The sequence below is a fragment of the Stegastes partitus genome, unplaced genomic scaffold, assembly GCF_000690725.1.
Source record: "Stegastes partitus isolate 25-593 unplaced genomic scaffold, Stegastes_partitus-1.0.2 Scaffold500, whole genome shotgun sequence".
Lineage (NCBI taxonomy): Eukaryota > Metazoa > Chordata > Actinopteri > Pomacentridae > Stegastes > Stegastes partitus.
In genome coordinates, this window is record NW_007578231.1 from 251,559 (window position 1) to 272,838 (window position 21,280).

Consider the following 21,280-nt stretch of genomic DNA (forward strand, 5'->3'; position numbering starts at 1 on the left):
ATTTGACTGAAACATGGTTGTCCTTCATCTCGTACGTTTGTGAAAACAGTAAAAAAAACACAAAAAAACAACTTATTTTATGAAGTTGTAATTTTCCACCATGAAAGACAGAAAGACAAGGTATAGTTAATAAAACATGTTTGCCAGAAACAACTGAATATATTTTTATTTCTTCTGTAGCAGTAATTTTCTGTTGGGCAGAAGCTATAACTGAGAAATCAGACGGCATTAATACGAATAATCTAGCCTTTCAGGGCTCCAAGGTCACAATACACAGACATGTAAATGTAATGCTATTATTAATGTACAAAGATGGCAAAGCAACAAGTAATTGCTTGGAAAAGGAAACAAAGCCTCTGACAGGTTCTGCATGTGGGGCCGGATGGGAGGTGGGTGAAACACAGGCTGAGGGGGTGTTCAGAGTTGTGTGGAATAATAAACTATATAGAGCGACCATTCTGCTAGCATTTCTATTCTCCCCTCTGGAAATGGTGACTATTCAGGCTTGTTAGGCTTCTAAGAGCTGCCTAGAAGCCTGTCATTTCACATTAAAGTAGCCTAGCATTGCTGCTTTCATGGATTTAGTCCTCACTGGACGGCAAATGATATATTTATGTATAGATTTAAGATGGAAGGCAGACAAGGTAGCCTACTCATCCCGCATTAGCTCCTGTAAGTGTGTGCGTTTGCATAGATGTGTGGCCTCGCGAGTGTGTGTGTTTGTCCCACACTGGTACAATGCATTTCCATTATGAGACATATGCCATCCTACGTTATGGTGAGCTGAGCTGTTAGCTGTTGCTGTGACTGTCACATCTATGGCAGAGAAGGGACGGGGATATTTCCTGTTTAGATGCCACCAATTTTCTCTTCATGCATGGTGCGCACACATGTAACGTACACACCCACACACAACTGATAGATTTATAATAGCGTGTCAGGAAAGTGCAGGCTTCACATTTCAGCAAAATGGACCCATTTGGCGGGCGAACGACTGCAACCCGGGGCTCCCCCTCCTCTCCTCCTAACTCTTCTGAACCCCCACCCCTCCACTGCTTCCACCCATCCAGCCGGTGTGCCAGCCCACTCAGCCGGATCCGGAACGGCACCGAATACATGTTTCTGTCACAAGCTTCGTGTCAGCTTTTTTACATGAGCAGGAGAAATGGGGAGAGAACGGGTCATTCTGACAGTCGGAATCACTCTGTGTGGATCTTAAATGTTTTACGGCCTTAATGGGCCTCCAGAAATAGATGCAGTGCTAATGTCCTCTGACTCTTGGAGAAAAAAAAAGGGGGAAGAATGTGTCTGTGCTAAGTGTGTGTGCTCGGGAGTCTGTGCGACAGGGAGGGTGTGCGCATGTCCGTTTGTGTCTGCGGCTGCTCGCGTGTGCGATTCAAATGGGCTTAAGTGAGGGATCCACGCATGCAAATGAAGCCACTTAAATCTGGGTCCTTTTTCCCCCCTCTATCTCAAAGGACACCCTTTTCTCTATTTAGAGCACCACTTTGACATCAGCCCTATGGAGGCAAGGCCCTATGGGGCTTCGGTCTTAAGTGGTGCACTATAGACTATAAGGAATCATCCAGATTTGCCTTATATAATCTCTCATCCTTAGAGATATCCACAACAAATCTTCAACAAGCTCTTTATTTGATGCAGACACTCAGCATAACCTATCGCCCAGCTTGAGCATTAAGCATTACCTTTTGAAGAAGTGTTCAATATCGTGGGATTCCTGGCATTCGGTGCTTCCAGACAGCATTTGCTGCTTTAGAACAGTTAACCATCTCCCAGCATGGTTCCTCCTCTCCAGACAGACTCTGACTTAGAATATTGATCTCTCTGCTTGCTGTATCCTTACCCCCTCAGACAATCCATACTAAATGTATTAGCTGTGGAGAGAGCTACAATGTCCTCTGCAGCTAATCATATTTAGCCACAGAGAGAGGTATCTTTAAAGAAGCAGCCTGTTTTCAAGGCCAGAGTGAATTGTCCAGACCAGACGGTGGTGGTGCTGCAATGTGCAACATCAAAAGGTGGGCTTCAAGGCAGGCATATTAGAAGACCATTTAGGGTCATCTTGAAACATTACGGCCTAAAGTGCTCGGGGCTCACGCGAGCAAGCGCACATATGTTCCTGCTATAGGGGAGTCATTTTGATGCACTGCTGTGATTTTTCATAATTTCTCCCCTTTTCTCACCGATGGCACACATTTTCTCTCTCTCTCATGCACACACACACACACACGGCTATGCATCACAGCGGGCATCATACAGGAGAGCAGCACTGATTGTTGAGTGGGGCAATCAAAGGCTTTGATGCTAATCAGAGCTCTCTGTCCTGCCAGTTTGGGGTGATGGTGGAAATATACAATAAAGGAAGGCTTTTATAGCAAATGCCCAATGTCTGGCTGATGTGATTGCTCTCTACCTCATTCACCGGGTAGCAGGGGATAGAAATCAGTCTTGAGCTGGTTGCTGGTGGTGGTGGTGAGACAGAGCTGTATGTGTGAGCTCCTAATGCAATGCCACATGTAATGAGCTTTGGATTTGGGCCCCCATCATGCATGGAGTTTTCCACCTAATCTGCTAAATACTTTGTGAACCATTCATTACATTTGTTTGGGTTGATTTCCACGCTGCCGCTTCTTCTTGTAGAGATGACAGTCGCACTTTGTTTGGCGGGCTCCCCTGCAAACTGTTCTGATAACACCTGTGCCGCTTGATGCAGCGATTGTATTCCTGGCACTCATCTCCTCTCTTGGTAGGGGGGCTGCCGGTGTGATGTGTGTTTTTCTAACCGCTGATTTCAGTGAATGTGCTCTGAGCGCTTCTCTGTTCATCTCTGCTTGTCTTAGCTCTTGCCAGAACCTTTTTGGACACATGTGCCTTTGCTTTTTTTTTTTTTTTTGTAAATTATTTTTTTATTTTTTGTTTTGTGCTCCTGTGTGTGTGTGAGGGAGCAAGAGAGAGAGAGAGAGAGAGAGAGAGACGGGAGAGTTTTTGACAGTCTGTCTCTTTTTGATTGTGTGCATGTGCTGGTGTGTGCATGCTACCTCTCCTCGTTGCTTGACAGACTGTTGTTCAGCCTTCTGACAGACAGTTCCATTAAATCATGCCGCAGTGGTAACCTGCAATGACAGGACGCCGTCGCCTCCCTGGGATTCCTCCATCGGGATCTCTCATGCGCTTAACGAGGAGGTAAACATGCTAAATTGTCTGTTAGAGACGAAGTGAAGAGGCTGTGTCAATGCTGCGTGTGATGTCCGTATATGTTAGTTCCTTTTCCTTGAAGCAATATACATAACAGAGCGAGCGCGCAAGGCTAAGAGCCATCTTTTGCTCCTTAAATAGAAAACATACCGTGCCTTGCCATTGGTTTATGGGAATACACAGCATTAATGTTAAATGCTGCGTGCTGCCACAACAAGAAGAGATGCAGAAATGTGAGTCATGTAAAAATGAAAACACATATAGAAGACTTATTGTGGTTAGAATGGTCATAAAGAATTCTTACAGTACGGCGAAGTATGATGTCGCAAACCGCCTAACGGTGTCAAACTGTGGTAATATTCTTCTGCATTGGACATTCTGAAAATAGCTGCTTGTTGCTTAGACCACAGCCACCCTGACAGTTCCTCTAAAACCTTTTTGTGGTTTTGTGATGGTGGCAAATAGTTCTGCAGTCAATTATTTTCAAGTACACGGTGACAATGGTGCAGGGCCATAGTTCCACGAAGGCCATGCAATAGTAAACGCAGCTCTTGTGATGAACCCTCTAATAAAGTGTCGCATTTTGAAGATGCTGTTTGTTGTTGCGAATCTTCCTGCAGATTGAGGCAGAGTCTGCCTGGGAGCTGCCTGGTGAGAAAACGCTGAGTGGATTTTGAAGAGGTGTTGAGTGCAAGGGATGATGGCTCTGCTTGTTCCTTTTAAGGTTATTTTAAGCCGCAGACCTGCAGGGTGTGTGTGGTGGGTGTGCGATGTGTGTCAGGGTTGTGTTTTAATTAGAGAGACAGGAGTGTGTCCTTGGGCTGCCGCAGAGGGTCAGGAGAACCTGGTAGTCTGGGAGAGCAGTGGCTGGGACAAGTCTGGCAGGCCTGCTAAACACCCATTACCCAGACGTGTAGATGCACTCAAGAGCGCACGCTGGTGCCCACACCCGTACACACTAATGCGCACACAAACGCACAAACGTGTCCTGGTCTTGGCGCCATTCCTGTTGGCCAGCGATACCATGGTAACTGAGCAGCCTGCATCTCCATGTGTTCCATGGCCTTCTCTTGTCTCTGAAAGCAAAATTACCACTGGCACTACTCTGGGGACACGGAGAGAGGTGGGCAGATTGAGAAGGGCGGCAGGAGGTGGAGTGGAAGGAGCAGGGGGAGGTTGAGAAGGAGGTGAAGAGAATTGAAAGAAGAAAAGGTTGAGAGGGGAGCGGAAGGAAGCATCTGACATTTGTGTTCCCGGCCAACGGAAAATGCCACTTCAGGCTGGCATCTTTCTTTCATTCTGCGTTGTTCCCGCATCCCTCTGACCCGAGCGTCGCCTACCTCACCTACTTCCATGCGTCTCACTTGAATCCCGCCACCTTCCTTCGGTCACTTCTCCTCTCACTTCCGTGCATCAACCTCTTCCAATTTTCATACGTCTACCATGTGACCTCTGGCTTTCATCCAGGCATTTCTTCATCTCCCTGTAGTCATTTCCATATCACAGGCCCTCACCTATGCCACATCACGCCCATCTTTCGTCAGCTCTCCTCTTTGATTCTTTGCCTCTGAATCCTCTTTAACCTCCTCTCTTCTCCCTCCCATACCTGTATTTGCATCTCTTCCTTTCTCTCTTTTTCTCCCCAGCTAATCCTCCTCCCCTCCCCGCACACCTCTGGTGTGCTTAGCCTGGGTTCCAGCCGATGATGGGACTCATACAGCCTCCCAGATGAGGCAATAGCTAATGGCTGTTGAATAATGCATGGCAGGAAGGATTTAGAGAGCCCAGTCTATTAGCCTGACCAAATACTCTGGGCTTTTATTAAAGACCAACACTTACAATTACAAACTACATTAAGGCCGGGGTCCTGTCTGAGCTCCCCCTCGCGCTCCATTCGTTGCTGTCTCCACAGTCATTGCTAAGGCAGAATATTATCTTTTGCTTTTTAAGATTTTATAGCCTCGGAGCAGCTGACCCTTTTAGAAGAGGTCACTGACAGTCTTTTCTGGTTGTTGTCTCTTTTTTTATGTTACTGTGTCAAAGGTTAGTGGCCCTTTTAGTCACGGTTGTAGACAGAAAAAGAGATGGGTGAGGCTAAGGGCAGTGGTGTCACACTTTCACTGTTGTTGGTGGCTATGATTGCGGAGACTTGATGCATATATGTAGGATCTGTTTTGTTCATCCCGGCTGTGGATTGTTGGTTTTCACGGCTATTTTGTTTCCCGCTGATAGCGACAGTGTGTGCCCGTGTGTGTGTATATGTATGACTGAAATGTATTGGAGTTTCTGCATTGTGTAAACACCTGTATGTGTGTGCGGCGCTCTCACTGCTGCAGAATAGTCATCATCTTCTAGATGGATTTTAATTTTCTCTCTGCTTGCTGTTTCTGCTGCAGTCGAGGCTCCCTCGCACATCATTTCGCATGATTATACATGAATGTTAATGGCTGCTAATAGCTATAAGTGTCTGCAAGTGTGTGTCCTGTAAGTGGCTTCTGAATAGTCATAAAGTGTTGTTAGCTAATGTCTATCTAAACATCCTTCTACCTGGCTATGTTTAAGTGCACACTTAGCTGTCTCTCTGTGATAGTGTATTGACCTACATCTTAATTTTCAGATTGCTATGCATGGTTTCGTCTCGCATTTGCATAGCCCGTTGTGACACGTCTGCATATTCTTGACAAGTTTGCAGAGCTAGGTATTTGCGTGCCACATGTTGGTTGAGATATTTTCAGAACTGGAGCACAGCCGTGGGACCGGTGGTCAATGGGCTACTGCCATCTTGTCCGCCCAAGGGGTTCAGTTTTTATATGCTGACTGATCTTTAGTCGTGTAATTGTGGAAACCGGGGGATATCCAGGCCATGTCAGATACAGAGTATACACCATGAGGGATGATAGATTGATGTCGGTCAGTTCATCAGTGCGAGTCCACCACAAAACCCTTGATCCATCCACATGGATTGTGTGTCTGGAGAGCTAAGTGATTACATGTGTGATCCAGCAAAAGCTGCAACTCGATTGGTAGCCAAAAACATTGACCTCATGAGCTACCACTTTTGCTTATGTGTGGGTCTTTCTCTCTCCCGCTCTCTGTCTTGTTGCTGATGTTTATTTAGTTTGATCTTCAGGCTGACCCTCTTGACCAGCCAGTGTTCCTCAACAGACAGCTCAGTATCAAGAGGAGATGCCCTAAATGTCAGCGACTTTCAAACAGTGTTTCAAGCAAAGCTAAGCTCCTTGAGCACAAGCTGATGAATTTTATTTGAATGAAAATGCTGCATAAACAGTGCAATGCTGTTTTGAATACTGGTGTCCTAAAAGTATGTGTTAAAATAACCAATGCATATGACTGGATCAATAGATTTTGCATAGATGCAAAATAACTAATTCAGCTTTATGTTGATCACAGCTATCTCACATAGGTGTCCACTTCAGCTGAGATGTGATGACTGTGAAAACCATATAGATACAAATATTTCACCATAGGTTAAATGCGATCACTCAGAACAACTTTTTATTGATTTGCAGTGACCCTTCCCTCTAAAGAGACAAGTGAACCCAAACCGCGCCAGGAAAAATACTGCCAACAGCTTAACAAAGCCTCACGGTAGGGGTCAGGGGTTCAGATTTTTCTTTTAACCTTCTGAACTCCAAAAGCTGGTTTAAAAGGCGTGTGATCTTTTACAAAATTGGCAAAATTACACCGCTTGTCAGAGCCAGAAACCGTAAAAAGAGAAAGAATCTTAACATTTTTCCTTCCATGAACAAATTTTGTGTGATGGGCTGTTCCATTTATCCCAGGGGTCGGCAACCTTCAACACTCAAAGAGCCATTTGGACCCGTTTCCCACAGAAAAAGAAAACACCGGGAGCCACAAAACCCTTTTGACATCAAAAATGAAGAAAACACAGATAGTATATATCGTTTTTACGTTAATGCTATGTATAAAAAACTATAGTGTGTTGCATTTATAAAATCAATGAACTACTACAGAGAAAACGAAATTGTATTTCTGCATGTGACAAAAACTTTTGAACTTTGAAAAAAAAAGGGCGCTGGCTTGAAGGTTACTTACTCGAAGGTTCAAATAAAATGCTCAGTGTCTATTTGAGTCCTCCTCGTATTTATGAAATAAAAGCCAAACTTAAATTATCCACCTGCAGCAAAGTAAAAATGCCGTCTGGTTGTCCTGCTGACTGCAGCTGGGACTGCTGACCAGACTGCTGACCGCCTGTGAGGGCTTTGGGACGGGAGGAGCTCATGGCAGCACCGCTGCTCGCTGAGGACAGTAGCTGCACAACGATACGTGTTTTCACATCAGAGTCTCCAAAACACCTTAAAAATCTCCATTAACACCAGAAAGAGTCACTAGATTTAAAAAAAAAAAGCCAAGAGGATTTGGAAAGTTGCCAGATTTAGCGAGCAAGTCGGCAGGTGTTGCACATCGGCGGGTGTGACGCATATTTTGAGCAACAAAAAAACTAAACATGTTTTATTTTAACGTTACAAGATCACCATAACCTTCAAATTCAGAATTTCATTTTAAAAACAACAAACTGAAAAAAAATAAAAACATAATTAAATACTCACTATTTATTTTCCAAAGCCACAAAGAGCCGCAGCAGAGGTATGAAAGAGCCACATGCGGTTCTGGAGCCGCGGGTTGCCGACCCCTGATCCATCCAATTGTGGTACTTCATCAAAATCCCTTTATTCTACAAGTCTCATTAAAAACTTGCTAAAAATCAACAGTTTTTGTTAACAACAATCTGAATAAAAAACAAACAAAAAAAATGTTGTGCTTCGTGGCGCAACTGGAAAGCTATGACTAACTCAGTTGAAGCCAACAGTCAAGGAGCAAAAATTCAGGGACTTTTCAGCTAAACTGCAGTAGAACACACAAGAATGGCAAAATTTTTCTAGAAAAATGTCTGCAGGAATAGAATAGAATAGAAGTGAGTAGGTATTTATTGTCACTGTAAAGGCAATGTTTAAAAGACAGTGATACAGCAGTGAAATATTGTTGTAGCATCCTCTGTGGCAGCAATACACAAGTAAAAAACTAACATGAAAGGAAAGATAAATATATATATAAAGTACAAAATGTAAAAATACTGAAGCAAAGACTATGAAGTAAAGGAGGTATTTACAGTAGAGACTACAGAATTTACCGCAGTAGGCTAGCAGTCTGGCAAAGATGTAAGAAAAAAGACGAATAAAAAAAGCTGCCAAAACTTGAGGAGCTGTGGGCTGCAGCGTCCCTCCGCGCCGCTAACTTGTTTGTTCAATAATAAAATATCTTTAGTATGCACAGTCACCATTTTTTCCCAGTATTCTAGGTTTACTCATTTTTTTGTAAAAATAAATAATCAGTGAAATTCAGCTTTCCATTTTTATGATTTATGTAATTTTAAGTTTATTTTTCTGCACAAAAAAAACCCATTTTGAGTTCCCTCTACTCCCGGCCGTGGCTGTGCTGTTTACAGCGGTGCAGGACTTTATATTGCTGTGAAAAATGAGCATAAAAATGTAACAGGAGGGAAAAAACAACCCAGGAACAGTGTTTGCATAAACACCTGCCAACGTATTCAGAACCATATTTGCCGAATTCCTGCTGCAGTCGGTTTCTCCACGACCACGTTTTGCCATAATAACACACACTCACACACACTGGCAGCCTCACAAGGCAAAAACAATACAAGTCAAGCTGTTGCTTCTGGTAAATATATGGCAGAGCAGACCTCACTCCAAGCTAGGAATGCTTTATGAAGTTAACCTGAGGATTGTACCGACAGCGTTAGCCGCTCTCTCCACTTCCAGAGTTATAATGGCCTTAAGCTATCCCCAATTGAAGTCTCCAACCGAAGCCATGAGCTGTTGTCGGAAATACCAATTTGGATGCGTGACACTGATCTGGAAAGTGAGGTAAACAACATCAAGTCAACAGCATTTTAGTCTAAAATCCATCCTCTTTGGAAGAAGCTGAAAAGGGCTCCTGGTTCATGGTGAATGTCAAATACAAGCGCTTACAAATTCTTCTTGATAAAACGGAGCCTGCTCAATAATCAATCACAGCCGAGCTGAACTGCAAAATTATGTGTATAGTCGCAAATATCTTTGCATCATTTTTACATCTGATGTTGCCCGCAAGAGAGAGACCTTTACATTAAAGAGATTGAATTGAGCCTCACGGCAAAAAATAGTCTTTTTTTCTGCTCCAGTTCAATGTCTGGGTGCAAGAGGGTCACTGGAAATCCTGTTTTCCTCTTCATCTATCAAAGAAGCTACTTGAGTTCAATAAGTGAGGAGAGGGCAACGGCAGCCTGGATGAAGGGAAATCATGTCCCCAGAAGAAATAATGAGGAAGGACCGGTTCGATGTGTTTTCACCGAGAGGAGAGGGAAGATGTGATTGGGAGAAGGAGTGAGCGAATACAGCAGGTATCAGGTCTTACACAAATTCTGATTCCATCTCTCTGGCTGTGTACCGATATGGACATTAACAAATGACTCAGAAATGTGTGTGTGTGTGTGTGTGTGTGTGTGTTTTCACCGTAGGCATGTGTTGAGACAGCAAAGGACTGCGGTGTCTTATCTTCGTTAGCGGTATTCCTCTGTCTCTCTGGAGGCACTCGGGGAGCAGAGGGCAACTGCAGTCTGATGTGGGGCATCTGTTCCCACATTTGTTAAGTTTCTCCCGGTGTGTGTGTGTGTGTGCGCATATGTGTGTGTGTGTGTGATTTTAAGAAAGAGAGGAGACAGACAGAAAGCGGTAGAAGAGCGCGAAAGCATATGCATGCGTGCGTGCCGTGATTGGTGTGATAGGTGCGGTCGGTGGAGTGGAACGGCAAGATGTTGTTGCAATAGAGGGCAGGCGCCGACTTGTCATTGGTCTGTGTTAATGCTGACCCAGGGCGGTGGCTGCACTCACCTCATTGACCGCAAGATGGCCGCCAGTCGAGTCTGCAGGTGGTGCTGAAGACACATCTCTTTCCTCCCCTTTTCTCTCTTCGGCGCCGTCTTTGTATCTATATCTCCCTCCACCATCTATTATATGTTCCAGGCGGAATACCAAGCAGCCGCTCATTCTCTCTGCTATTCCAGCCCGTCTTCCCGTATTCACACGGCCTTGTCCTCTTGTGCACGGCGCATATATATACGCACACCTCCGTAAATGCTTTCCATACTATAATCTCAGCGGGGACATTACATGCATAATCTACTCTATAATAAGACTCCGGTTGGACCCTGGATGCCTGGTTAAGATAGGAAGGAAGATGTGTTAATTAGGCTCATTTACTGCACCAGCTAGTAAAGAGCAGGACCCCTTCACAGATGACCTGCTTCTCCTTGAGAAAAGCCACAGAGTTACCGATCAAAGTTGCACATGGAAGAACCGCTGGGGACGTGGAGGTGAGCTGAGGTACCACCAGTGGACTTCTTTAAGTCAAGAGCAGCGCTGGTAGACGGACTGGGAATAGGAATTATTGACTGGAGCAACGTGGTATGGAAATAGTGTCTCTGGTGTGCCATCATCGAGACGGAAAGCTTATAGTACCCTGATTTATGACTGCTGTGGAGAATTGAGTGCTTCATAAAGATTTGCCGCTGGCTGAGATGGAGTAATCAGTGAAGTGATCTGACTTTGGTGCATTACAATTCCGACGTGTTGTAAAGTCAGTTACAATGCCTCGACTTTGTCTGTCGGACAATGCATGTGGAAGGAGTTACAGCCTGACTCTGGCCCTCTGTCAAGGTCATATGGATTAGAAATGATTGGGTTTCCAATACTCTACTGGGGAGTTCTGCATGATGAATCATCACTCCATTCCAAATCGACACCAATTAAGAATGGTTTGTTTATTCCGCTGTGGGACATGCTGTGGATGTTCGCTTGGAACACATTTTCACCCCCTTTCTCTTTTCACAAGCAGCACTGTGGCATTTGCAAGGATTAGTATAATGTGCGCGCGTTGTGTATGTGTGTTTGTGTCTGCGCGTGCGTGTCACAGTGCTCTGCAGGGTTCATATTTGTTTCGAGCTCGTGGATTCGCATTTATTTGCACACTCGTGCGTGTCTGCGTTCTCGTGTGTGGACATGTGGGCACATGCATGTCCACAGTCATGTCACTCAGTGTTTACTGTGTAGCCCTGCTCTGTTTGTGCCAGCAGCTTCATGTCTGTAAGGCATGCTATATGAAAAGTGAGGTTGTGGAGCCCAGTGCCAGAGCCAGTGAATTCATTTGCATTCATTCTACTGCCTGTCTCTCCTCAGAGCCCATTCTAATTACCAGCAGCTCAGGTCTGCTACACTGCGCATACTCACTCTCTCTCCCTCTCTCAGTGAAAAAAAATGGGCTGCTGGTGGTGCATTCCTGTAGCTTTGATACCACTCTCTCTTTAGCCTGCCAGGAATCTCTTCATGTTAGTTTGTTTGCTGTCAAGCCCAGGCTCTTTCTCCTGTTTTAGTGTCAGAGTCAGAGGAAATATAGTGTATGCATGTGTGTGCAAGCGAAACTCCTCCTTCATACGCTGTGTGTGCTTGTTGTGATTGTTTTGGGGTTGAGGGAGATGCAGTGTGTGTTCACATATAGGAGAGAGAGCGAGGAGGATGGAGCGGGAGAATCGTGAGGCTTGTAAAAGATGAATGTGCTCACTAATCACCGTAATGGCCATTGTGGCGTTTCACCTCCTGAGTCTCAAACACCTTGTCACGCCCTCTTCCTGGTGATGCAAATTTCCACTAAGGCCAATAACTCACATGATGCCAAGCCACTGCTGCTGCTCCACAGCTCTGGCAGACACTCATGTGCATACTTATGCATGCATGAACACACGTGCACGTATGACATGCACCATATACACAAACACACAAACACCTGCACAGCTCCGTGGCAGCAGTGGTAATGACCGGGCACCCTGCAGCAGTGACAAGGTCAGGAGGGATCAGGACACTGCTGTGCTCTCAGGAGAGATGAGCTGAGCTCAGCTAGCTTCTATTCCACTACAGGCTAACATCAGGCAAACCTGCACTGGCCTCCTTTTGCCTCATCCTGCAAAGCAGCCAAAATTCATTAAGATCAAAAAAAGTTTGGTCGGGCAGCTCATGTCTTCTTGGCAGCTGATTAATTATAAGTTTGTAACAGATCATTTAAAAAGCGAAGGACCAAAGAAGCACGCTCTCCTAAAAATGTAATTTGAGCGCAGGCCCCTGCAGTGAAGCGTTTGAGTGATGGTAAGCCTCTTGCTGAGGAGCGGGACTCAGGAGGTTTCATGTCTTCTCCAGGGAAATGCTACTTTCAGAATCACCTGCAGCCTAAACATGATTGTGTAGTTGCTCCCGAGTTGTTTTTGGAGATGGGGGTACAAACAAGCAATTACACAAATATGCACATAAATCTACACCTTCACGTACATAAACACGTCCCAGCTCCGCGCACGCCGGGCGCGTCTGCCGCTACGAAAAAAAAAAAAAAAAAGCCAGATGACGCATAGCTGCTAATTATCAGGCGCTGTATGAAAATCGACTGGGTTCTGTAGGAGGGGGAAAAGCTCTTAGAGCGCTCGGTTTCTTCATTTGTATTTTCTTGCTTTAATTGGACAACATGATTGTGTCACTTTGTTAAATGGAAAGCCCACCGTTTATCCCCGTGTCTGCAGAGATGAATCAATGGCTGTTTTTATTCTAATTGCTGTCTCAGAACCCACTGTCATCAATGTAATTATCAGTGTTTCTGCCGCCATCGCTGCTGTTTTCATCATCATTGTTATCACTGTTATTACTGATGTTATCGTCATTATCTTTGTCATTTCCATCGCCACCAGCGCCGCTATCAGTGCCGTCATCTTCCTCGGCATCATCATCATCGTCGCCATGATCATTAGCAATATTAGTCCCCGTTGTCACATGTTCGCCATTGTTATTATCGATGATACCATCCCTCACGCCGACTTCATCAGCGACCGGCCCGGCGAAGGGAGTCGTATCGGGGCCTCAGAACGTCTGATGAGATAATTCGCTATCTCTCGCTCAGGAACTCTGTCAAGACAAAGACAAATTATTACAGAGAGTCAGATGGTCAGCTAGGGCAGGGTCCCATCTCATTACCACAAAAAGAAGAACAAAAAAACCAGTTAGTTCTAATTTCAGTTGTCTGACCTTTTTATGGGGTTAATTATTTATTTCATCGAAGCACAGCAGTGGAATAAACTTTGTGGCAATTTAATGCAAGTCAATTAAGAAGTGAGATAGATGAAAAGCTATCCTGGGGGAAATTATTAATCTTTTATTTTTAGAGTGGGGTGGATGATGTGGGTTCGTTTTTTTTTTCTTTCTTTTCGCTGGGCTTGGTCCAACAGTAGTGTTAAATGTTCTCTAAAACGGTCACATTCCTCTGTTAGACAGGCAGGTTAGATATTGTTGAGGTCAGGCTCTATGGATTTTATACGGCTTCCCTGTAATAAGTGAAATTAACTCTGTGCTAGAGCGCTGGGCACAATAATGAAGAGAGGGGGGAAAAAAGAGCGAGGAGGGAGGGGCGTGAGCAAACACAGGGAAGGGGAAGGAGAGGAGAGAAACTGCTGAAATATTACGCTTTAATATTGTTGTGGCTCATGTTTTTATGGGCTGCTTCACATCAAATGTGGCGGTCTCTTCTTATTAAAGAAGCTATACATTGTGTGTTTTCTGCTTCCACACTCCGCTGTTTGGAAATTAGCGGGAAGGGGGGGTGCTTGAATCTTTTATTTTTATTAAAAAGCAAGCCCCAGCATTCTTGATCATTTCATTTGATCCTCCAGTCTTGACTTTGGAGAAACATCGGCGAGGCTCTTCTGGAAGCATCTTAAAGCGACACAGCCTACAGATGGGTGGCATATTAAAGGAAAAACGCCTGCTGCTCACTGTGATCACATGTAAAACAGTTTATTTGTTCCCATATACTATCTCAGTTGTCGGACAACAGAACAAGAAAATTTGAATTTAACTTTGGCTTATGGAGGCCACCTGTTAACCAGACAACCAGTCATTTCTTATGTTTGCTGCTTCACGTTTGCTGTAAGCTTTGGTTTACCAAAAAGCTGCACGTACCTCGCGTGAATTGAAATGTGAGGCCGGCCTTTTTCAGATTGTCTGCAGGCAGTCTGCAGCTAGGTGGCAAAGTTAGAGAGATAACAAACACGTTTAGCTGGTTTTAAATGGGTGTACTCTTAGAAACAAGTAAGATCCGGACCAGAACTCACCCCTACAGCGAGTTTAGAGCAGCGGTCACCAACCTTTTTTGTACCACAGACCGGTTTTAAGCAAGAAAATTTTCTAGGGACGATAACAAAAAATAATTGTTTTTTCTATTAAAAAGTTTCATAAATGAATAAAACTACTTGCTAAATACATTTTTACTTTTTCTTCCGTCTCAGTATCGAGTCTCTCCCACGTTCCAAAGAAGCTGAAATGTTTGTTTTTTTATTAATTTCGGCAACTGTTAGACTGACAGCTTCATTTAACGGATAAAAACTGAGTCAAGTGCGAGAAACAAGCGGATGCGATAGGAAGACAAGCTAGTCGTTTTTTTAAAATAAAACACCCTGCAGACTCGGCTGGAAATAAAAATAAACCAATAAAATGTTTTGTTTCTTTCTGTGTGGCCCGGTACCGGTCCGCGGCCCGGTGGTTGGGGACCGCTGCTTTAGAGGGAAGCGTCTCTGCAAATCAGTACAAGTTGTTCTGATTTTTTACCGTGACCCTACGATGAAACATTTCTATCCTGACGGTCTCCTCCAGGACTGAAGCGTCGTTAGTCATATGCCGTGGCCTTGACAGTCATCGGATCTCGACCCAGTTGAACACACGCTTTAATTTTAGACCGATGTGTTAGACATCAGCTGCCACCACCGTCATCAAAACACCAAATGAGGGAACATCTTTTGGAAAAATGGTTAACATCCCTCCAGCAGAGGTTCAGAGAGCAGCAGTGCCAAGCAGCATTGAAGCCGTTCTGGTAACATGTGGTGGCCTCACCAAGACACTTTAACCACTTCAGCCTCATTTATAACCCACAACAAAGGTCATCTCAGGCTGCTTCACATAGCGAGGTTAAGTGCTATGTAGATGATAATAAAGAGAGAAGGATTCTCTTTGAGTGAGCACACTGGCGACAGTGGGAAGAAAAAAAAACTCCCTTTTAGCAAGAAAACAAAAAATCCAGCAGAACCAGGTTCAAGGATGGTAGCCGCTTTTCTCAACCAGTTGGAGTGAAGTTAAAGGTGAGGGAGGACAGGGAACCGGGGAAACAACACACAAGAGAACAATATTCTGTTGGTTTTTCCTTTAATCGGACACCAATTATGGCAAATATATCAAAAAATACAGCCACTTTTAACTTTCAAAAGCACCGCAATAAAACACAACAGCTTTTTTTTAATAGCCGCCAAATGAGCGAACAGAAGAGGATGCTAATTTTGATGGAGAAAATAAACCCTGATGCAGAGACTGAACTGTACTTATGGCCAAAGAGCACCCCAATTAACCACACTTTTTTTTGATGTAACAGATTTAAAAAATGGCTGCAGGGTGGCGCAGTTGGTAGCACTGTTGCCTCGCAGCAAGAAGGTCGCCGGTTTGCGTCCCGGAATCTTTCGGCGTGGAGTTTTCATGTTCTCCCCGTGCAGCGTGGGTTCTCTCCAGGTTCTCCGGCTTCCTCCCACACAGTCCAAAGACATGTTGAGGTTAATTGGTGATTCTAAATTGTCCGTAGGTGTGAATGTGAGTGTGCTTGGTTGTCTGTCTCTAAGTGTAGCCCTGTGATAGACTGGTGACCTGTCCAGGGTGTCCCCTGCCTTCGCCCTAAGTCAGCTAGGATAGACTCCAGCCCCCCACGACTCTAGTGAGGATTAAGCGGTGTATAGATAATGGATGGGATTTTAAAAATATATATATATGCAGTAAACTTAAAGGCTGTTAAAAGCCCATCTTCTACCTTGTCAACATGTCTATATGGTGTTTTTTGTCACACAACAAGCCTTCAAACAGCAATGAAAGTCTCGAAACATGGGTTCAATCAGTCAGTATTTCATATGTCACAAACCTCAGGAACCAATCAGGACATCTTCGATATTGGTTTTCAAATCGGACGAGAGCGGCTGAATTACTACACATGTTATAAAGGAAGGAAGCACTGGTGTCGAGTTACATCTCAGCAGTTTTAAAGGCGGAGGGAATTATTTTCATGGGAAACACTGATAAATGTATAACTGTGATACATCAAGATGAGTTTTTAGTTTGATCCATAATCAGAGAGGAACTTTAAAATATATATCTGTGATGAGAAAAGATTAAAAGATCCTCCCCTGCTCTTCTAGTCAAGCCATACCCTCCCCTTTTCCCTCCTGAATTATTTTCATGGAATATTTCTAACTGTGGGCTTTTTTTTTCTCTTCCTGGCCATTACAAAACCACCATGTACAGGTAGCGCCGAACATCTGTCAGGCTCGTCAAGACGGAAAGTAGAACATTTTAATGAGCATGACGAGCCTTCGAGAGCGAGATTATTTTGCACACATTCTTCATTTTTCATTCAAACAGTTTTTATGCCCACTTGTTAATATCCCCTCCGAAGAGAATTGCACCATCATGACAGCTAACTCATTACACACCGCCACCATTACTCTGTGTATGAATGCTTGAGTCATTTTCTACTGTGTTCTCCTCTCATTTCATTAATAGGACTTGGCTTTAAATGCCTAAATTATCATAAATACTTAATTTCTGTGCTATTTTAGGTCCATTTCACCTACAGTAATGCATTTTTAATACCTGGCCCAAATACCTGTTACCTGTTACGTTTCCCCCGCTAAATCCCCGCAGATCTCCCTTCCGCTGGCTACGAAATGCTCTCCTCTTCATATCTCGCTTATGTAACCAAAAGCTGATGATTCCAGGAAAATATCTCATAAGCGACTTTCCGAAAGTGTCTTTTCTGGAGGGCTAAGTCCCGCCGGGACCCCAGGGCAGAGGATGTTCTCCGCTGTCACGAATGTCATCTGGAGCCGGCCCCTCCTCTTTGGCCTCTCGTCGACTCCCCGCAGACTCGATTTGATGTTTCTGAACTCCGAGGCCGGCTTTTGCCAAACGCCGCGCGGCCCCTGGCCTACATTGCCAGGTCTATTTAGGTTACATTTACTATTTAGCGCAACATCACAGCTCGCGTGTTTGATGTGACTTTGTGCGAGCGAGCGGGAGAGGAGGAAGCGCTTTGCTGCCATTTGTGCATTTGTGTGAGAAGAAAGGAATTGAGTCGGTTTGTGGATCTTTGGGAGCGGAGACCCAAAGCTGCCTTAGCTAAGCCTTCTAAAGCACCATCTGGCAGCCGAGGCCCCTGTGTCACCGTACTCACCAAGATTACATTCTCCCCTGGCCCGCTCTCCCTGTCCTCTCTCCTCCCTCTCTCCTGTCCACTTCATACGCTTTCCCCCCCGTTTTTTCAATCACAAAACGCAGCAGATGAAGTTGTGCTGACTGTATACACGGAGCCGTTACAACTCAGGTTTTTCTCAACTTTATAATGAACTGGAAGTCATTTGAGACTTAAGTGGCAGAAATAATTTGGATTCATTATTGTGGTTTCAATACAATTGTGAGCCATTTGGGCTGAAAAGAATTTCTCATTAAACTCCCACCTATTGTACATTCGGAATGCTGATTGAGTCCCACGATCTGAGCGCGATAAAGTTTCGATGGGTTTCGTTTCCAACAAACAATTTGGCAACTTTTAGAAATTTCTCTGCAGGTTAATCATTTCCTGGATATCTGGAATCTATAATTGAAATCTGTGAAAAAAAAAAAAAGAAGAGTAATTGTTGGTTGAGCTCATAATGCCTTCAATGGTACGAGGAAGTTTGCTTTCATTTTTAATTTATTTTAACTTTATAGGAAGTTTTTCGGGAGGGAGGGATTGATTCAATGCTAGTTGAGTTGCTGTGCTATTTCTAGTGTTACAAATCTGTAAATTCTTCCGGTTGTTTGAATATATATGCAAAGTTTTTTATATTCCAGTAGACATTTGCAGAAAACCGCTCACATTTTAATACGCAACACACTCCACGCTGACATACAAATGAGCACATGGCATCGTCTCGCACACGGCGATGCAAACTACACACCACATGCAGATGATAATCCTGCCGCATATGTCGCCTTTTTCAACACGCAGCTAACCAACAGAGAACCGAGTGGATAAAAGTAGCTCCACACTGACCAACAGTATTAAAATGCTGCGTACATGTTAAGGGCCGTGGTGCATAATGAGGAATGTCGTCTCCACTGTGAACACTTATTACAGTAAATTATTCTTTTATGAAAGACTCCTTTGTACTTCGTCCATATGGTGTTTTCTGTGTGCTAGCTACCTATTGTGAGTCAACACCATGGCTGATTGTTTTCACTTTGAAGCTGCAGTGTACCAGGAACAGTCTCAAAAGCACAGATTGAGACTTCCGGTGTTTAATATGCAACAAACTAAAGAATCAATCCGACTTGCAGGGTGGAGCTTTCTGTGTTTCAGTATTGCAGCTCGATAGGAAGCCCTCCACCTCGATGAAAACAGCATGGCTGGAAGTAGAGACGACTCAAAAATGACTTCTACACAGCTACGATGTCATAAATCATAAAAGAATGTTTATGTAGTAAAAATCGACAAAATCTGGAATCAACACTCAAACATTTTCTTAAATGCACAATACTGATAAAAAACAACAACAACAAGGCTCTTGAAACTACAGTTATTTCACTACTTACGCTTTAATTACCATAATTTGGTTTCCATAATTGCCTCCTGTGAACTCTGTGTAAACACAGCCTGCAGTGTAGCACATCCACCCATCCATCCATCATCTATACACCCCTTAATCCTCACTAGGGGGTTGGAGTCTATCCCAGCTGACTCAGGGTGAAGGCAGGAGACACCCTGGACAGGTCACCAGTCTATCACAGGGCTACACTTAGAGACAGACAACCAAGCACACTCACATTCACACCTACGGACAATTTAGAATCACCAATTAACCTCAACATGTTTTTGGACTGTGTGGGAGGAAGCCCGAGAACCCGGAGAGAACCCACACTGCACGGGGAGAACATGCAAACTCCACACAGAAAGATCCCAGGTGTCCTCACCGGGACGCGAACCAGCGACCTTCTAGCTGCGAGGCAACAGTGCTAACCACCGATCCACCTTGCAGCCCCAGGGCATTCCAGTTCAGCAAAAAATAAGTTTAAAAAATTACATTTGTTTTCCACCTGTTTGCTGCAGCAGAATCAATAATGTAAGTGTTGCCAAAGAAGACAGAGGTTTTGGTCTGGTTTGAGTAAATAGTACAGTTTTGGCAAATTATTAAATGTGACATGTAGAAAAAAGCACATTTGATGAAACATCATGATTTGAAACTAAGATTTGGTTATTTTTCTTGATAGAATTGTGCCTCGCACGTGATTAGTTCAAGTACCGTCAGAAAGATTAGATCACAGGATTCTCTTTGTTTTTACCCTTTTTGACTCTGATAAATGGTGCAGATCTGTCAAAGATATCATACGTCTCAAAAAGTAACTTTAATACTTAAAGACGAGCTTTTATGAATCGAATCAATGACTGGAGAGGGACTTTAACAGAAATATTTTTGAATGCGTCACTTTAACCTGTGTCTTCATTAACAGTTTGGTAAAATAAAGGAACTAAATTCCTTTTACAGCTAATGTTCACATCTTAGCTTGAAAAAAAAAATCCCCCAAGGCTGCTGAGGTGTTGGAATTAAGCAGCAGACAGGTGTGAAGTGTGATGTGTAAGAATAATTATTCAGCTTTGGCAGAAATGTTCACGAGGACCTTACAATTTCTAAATGCCTCATATTGTCCTCAAGTCATTACAGTCACATCTGAAATCAACAAAGTCACACTCAAGTTTAAAGTGTAAGCTGATTAAGCACCTCGAGCGCAACTTGAGTGCCAACTCAAGTGCCCAGCCCTGGGAATGCACTGCATGTGATTTTTTTTCATTTATATATATTTTTAAAAACAAAAATATATAACTACGGCTAAAAAAAAAACCAAAAATCTACCTCCCTTATCAAGAAAAAAATAAAATAACTGTGAAAGCAAAGGGATTTCTGGCAGGACTCAAAGGACTCGCAGTTACTGATGAATCAGATAGACTGCTAAAAACTGAAGCACCACTTTAAAGCTCCTGGTGCATTACAATGGCACACTATGCCGTAGTGCTCTAAAAATGTTCTGTCAGTTTTCCCAAAGCGTGTAATTTTTAATACTCAGAGGTGGTTCAGACAAAAATAACTTCCATTTTCCACATCCATTAGTTTAGACTAAACAGCACCTCCAGGTGATGACACAAATACATTTCCTGTCATTTAACCAGGCCTTATATAGTCAGTTCGAGCGCAGCCTGATTAACTGTTGAAGCCGTCAAGTGATTTAGTGCGCGGAGCAAGCAGGTTGTACCGTCTGCTGTACAATGCGGCATTATCTCGTCTCTCTGGATGATATGAATTGTCGAGGTTTACGCGGAGATGTGTTAAAAAAACGGGTGTAAAAAGTTCACACAAACATTTACAAGCATCACATGCTACAACTTGATCTTAGGTGTTGTTATTCAGCACAAACCTGCCAAGAATGGTTAAAAAAAAAATATCAGGTTTCAGGTACGAAGAGCGCTTTAGGGGGGAAAAGACAAACACAATGCGTCGCCGTTCGGTTGAAAGCCCCCCGCCCTGAATGTTTCAGTCAAGCCATGGAATAAATCTGCGATGATATATGATGTGAGTAATGGCACGTCATGAGTAATGAAGAGATAATTTCATTGTGTCAGTATGCAGAAAACGGAGAAAAGCATTTTTATTGCATCCCTTGGAAATGTGACAGAGACGATTCAGTCAAGTTGGAAGATCAATAACCGGCGATGTGTCTGGGATGAGAAAACTTGTCATTTCCTCAAAGAGCATTTTGACAGCAGTCGCACAATTCGTACACAGCAACGTTTTGTAGACGCTCTTGTCAAATAT

At 43.8% G+C, this 21,280-nt stretch overlaps 1 protein-coding gene and 1 long non-coding RNA gene across 2 annotated transcripts in view; one reads left to right on the forward strand and one right to left on the reverse strand.

The window, feature by feature from the left end:
- tenm1 (teneurin transmembrane protein 1) overlaps positions 1–21,280 on the forward strand; it is a 188,147-nt gene that overhangs the window by 28,182 nt on the left and 138,685 nt on the right. The window lies entirely within an intron of this gene.
- LOC103361374 (uncharacterized) overlaps positions 12,880–21,280 on the reverse strand; it is a 22,542-nt gene continuing 14,141 nt past the window's right edge. The window contains exons 2-3 of the long non-coding RNA XR_520401.1: positions 20,439–20,445; positions 12,880–12,891 (exon numbers count right to left, since the gene is read on the reverse strand). This is a non-coding gene — a long non-coding RNA (uncharacterized LOC103361374). The remainder of the gene's footprint in view (positions 12,892–20,438; positions 20,446–21,280) is intronic.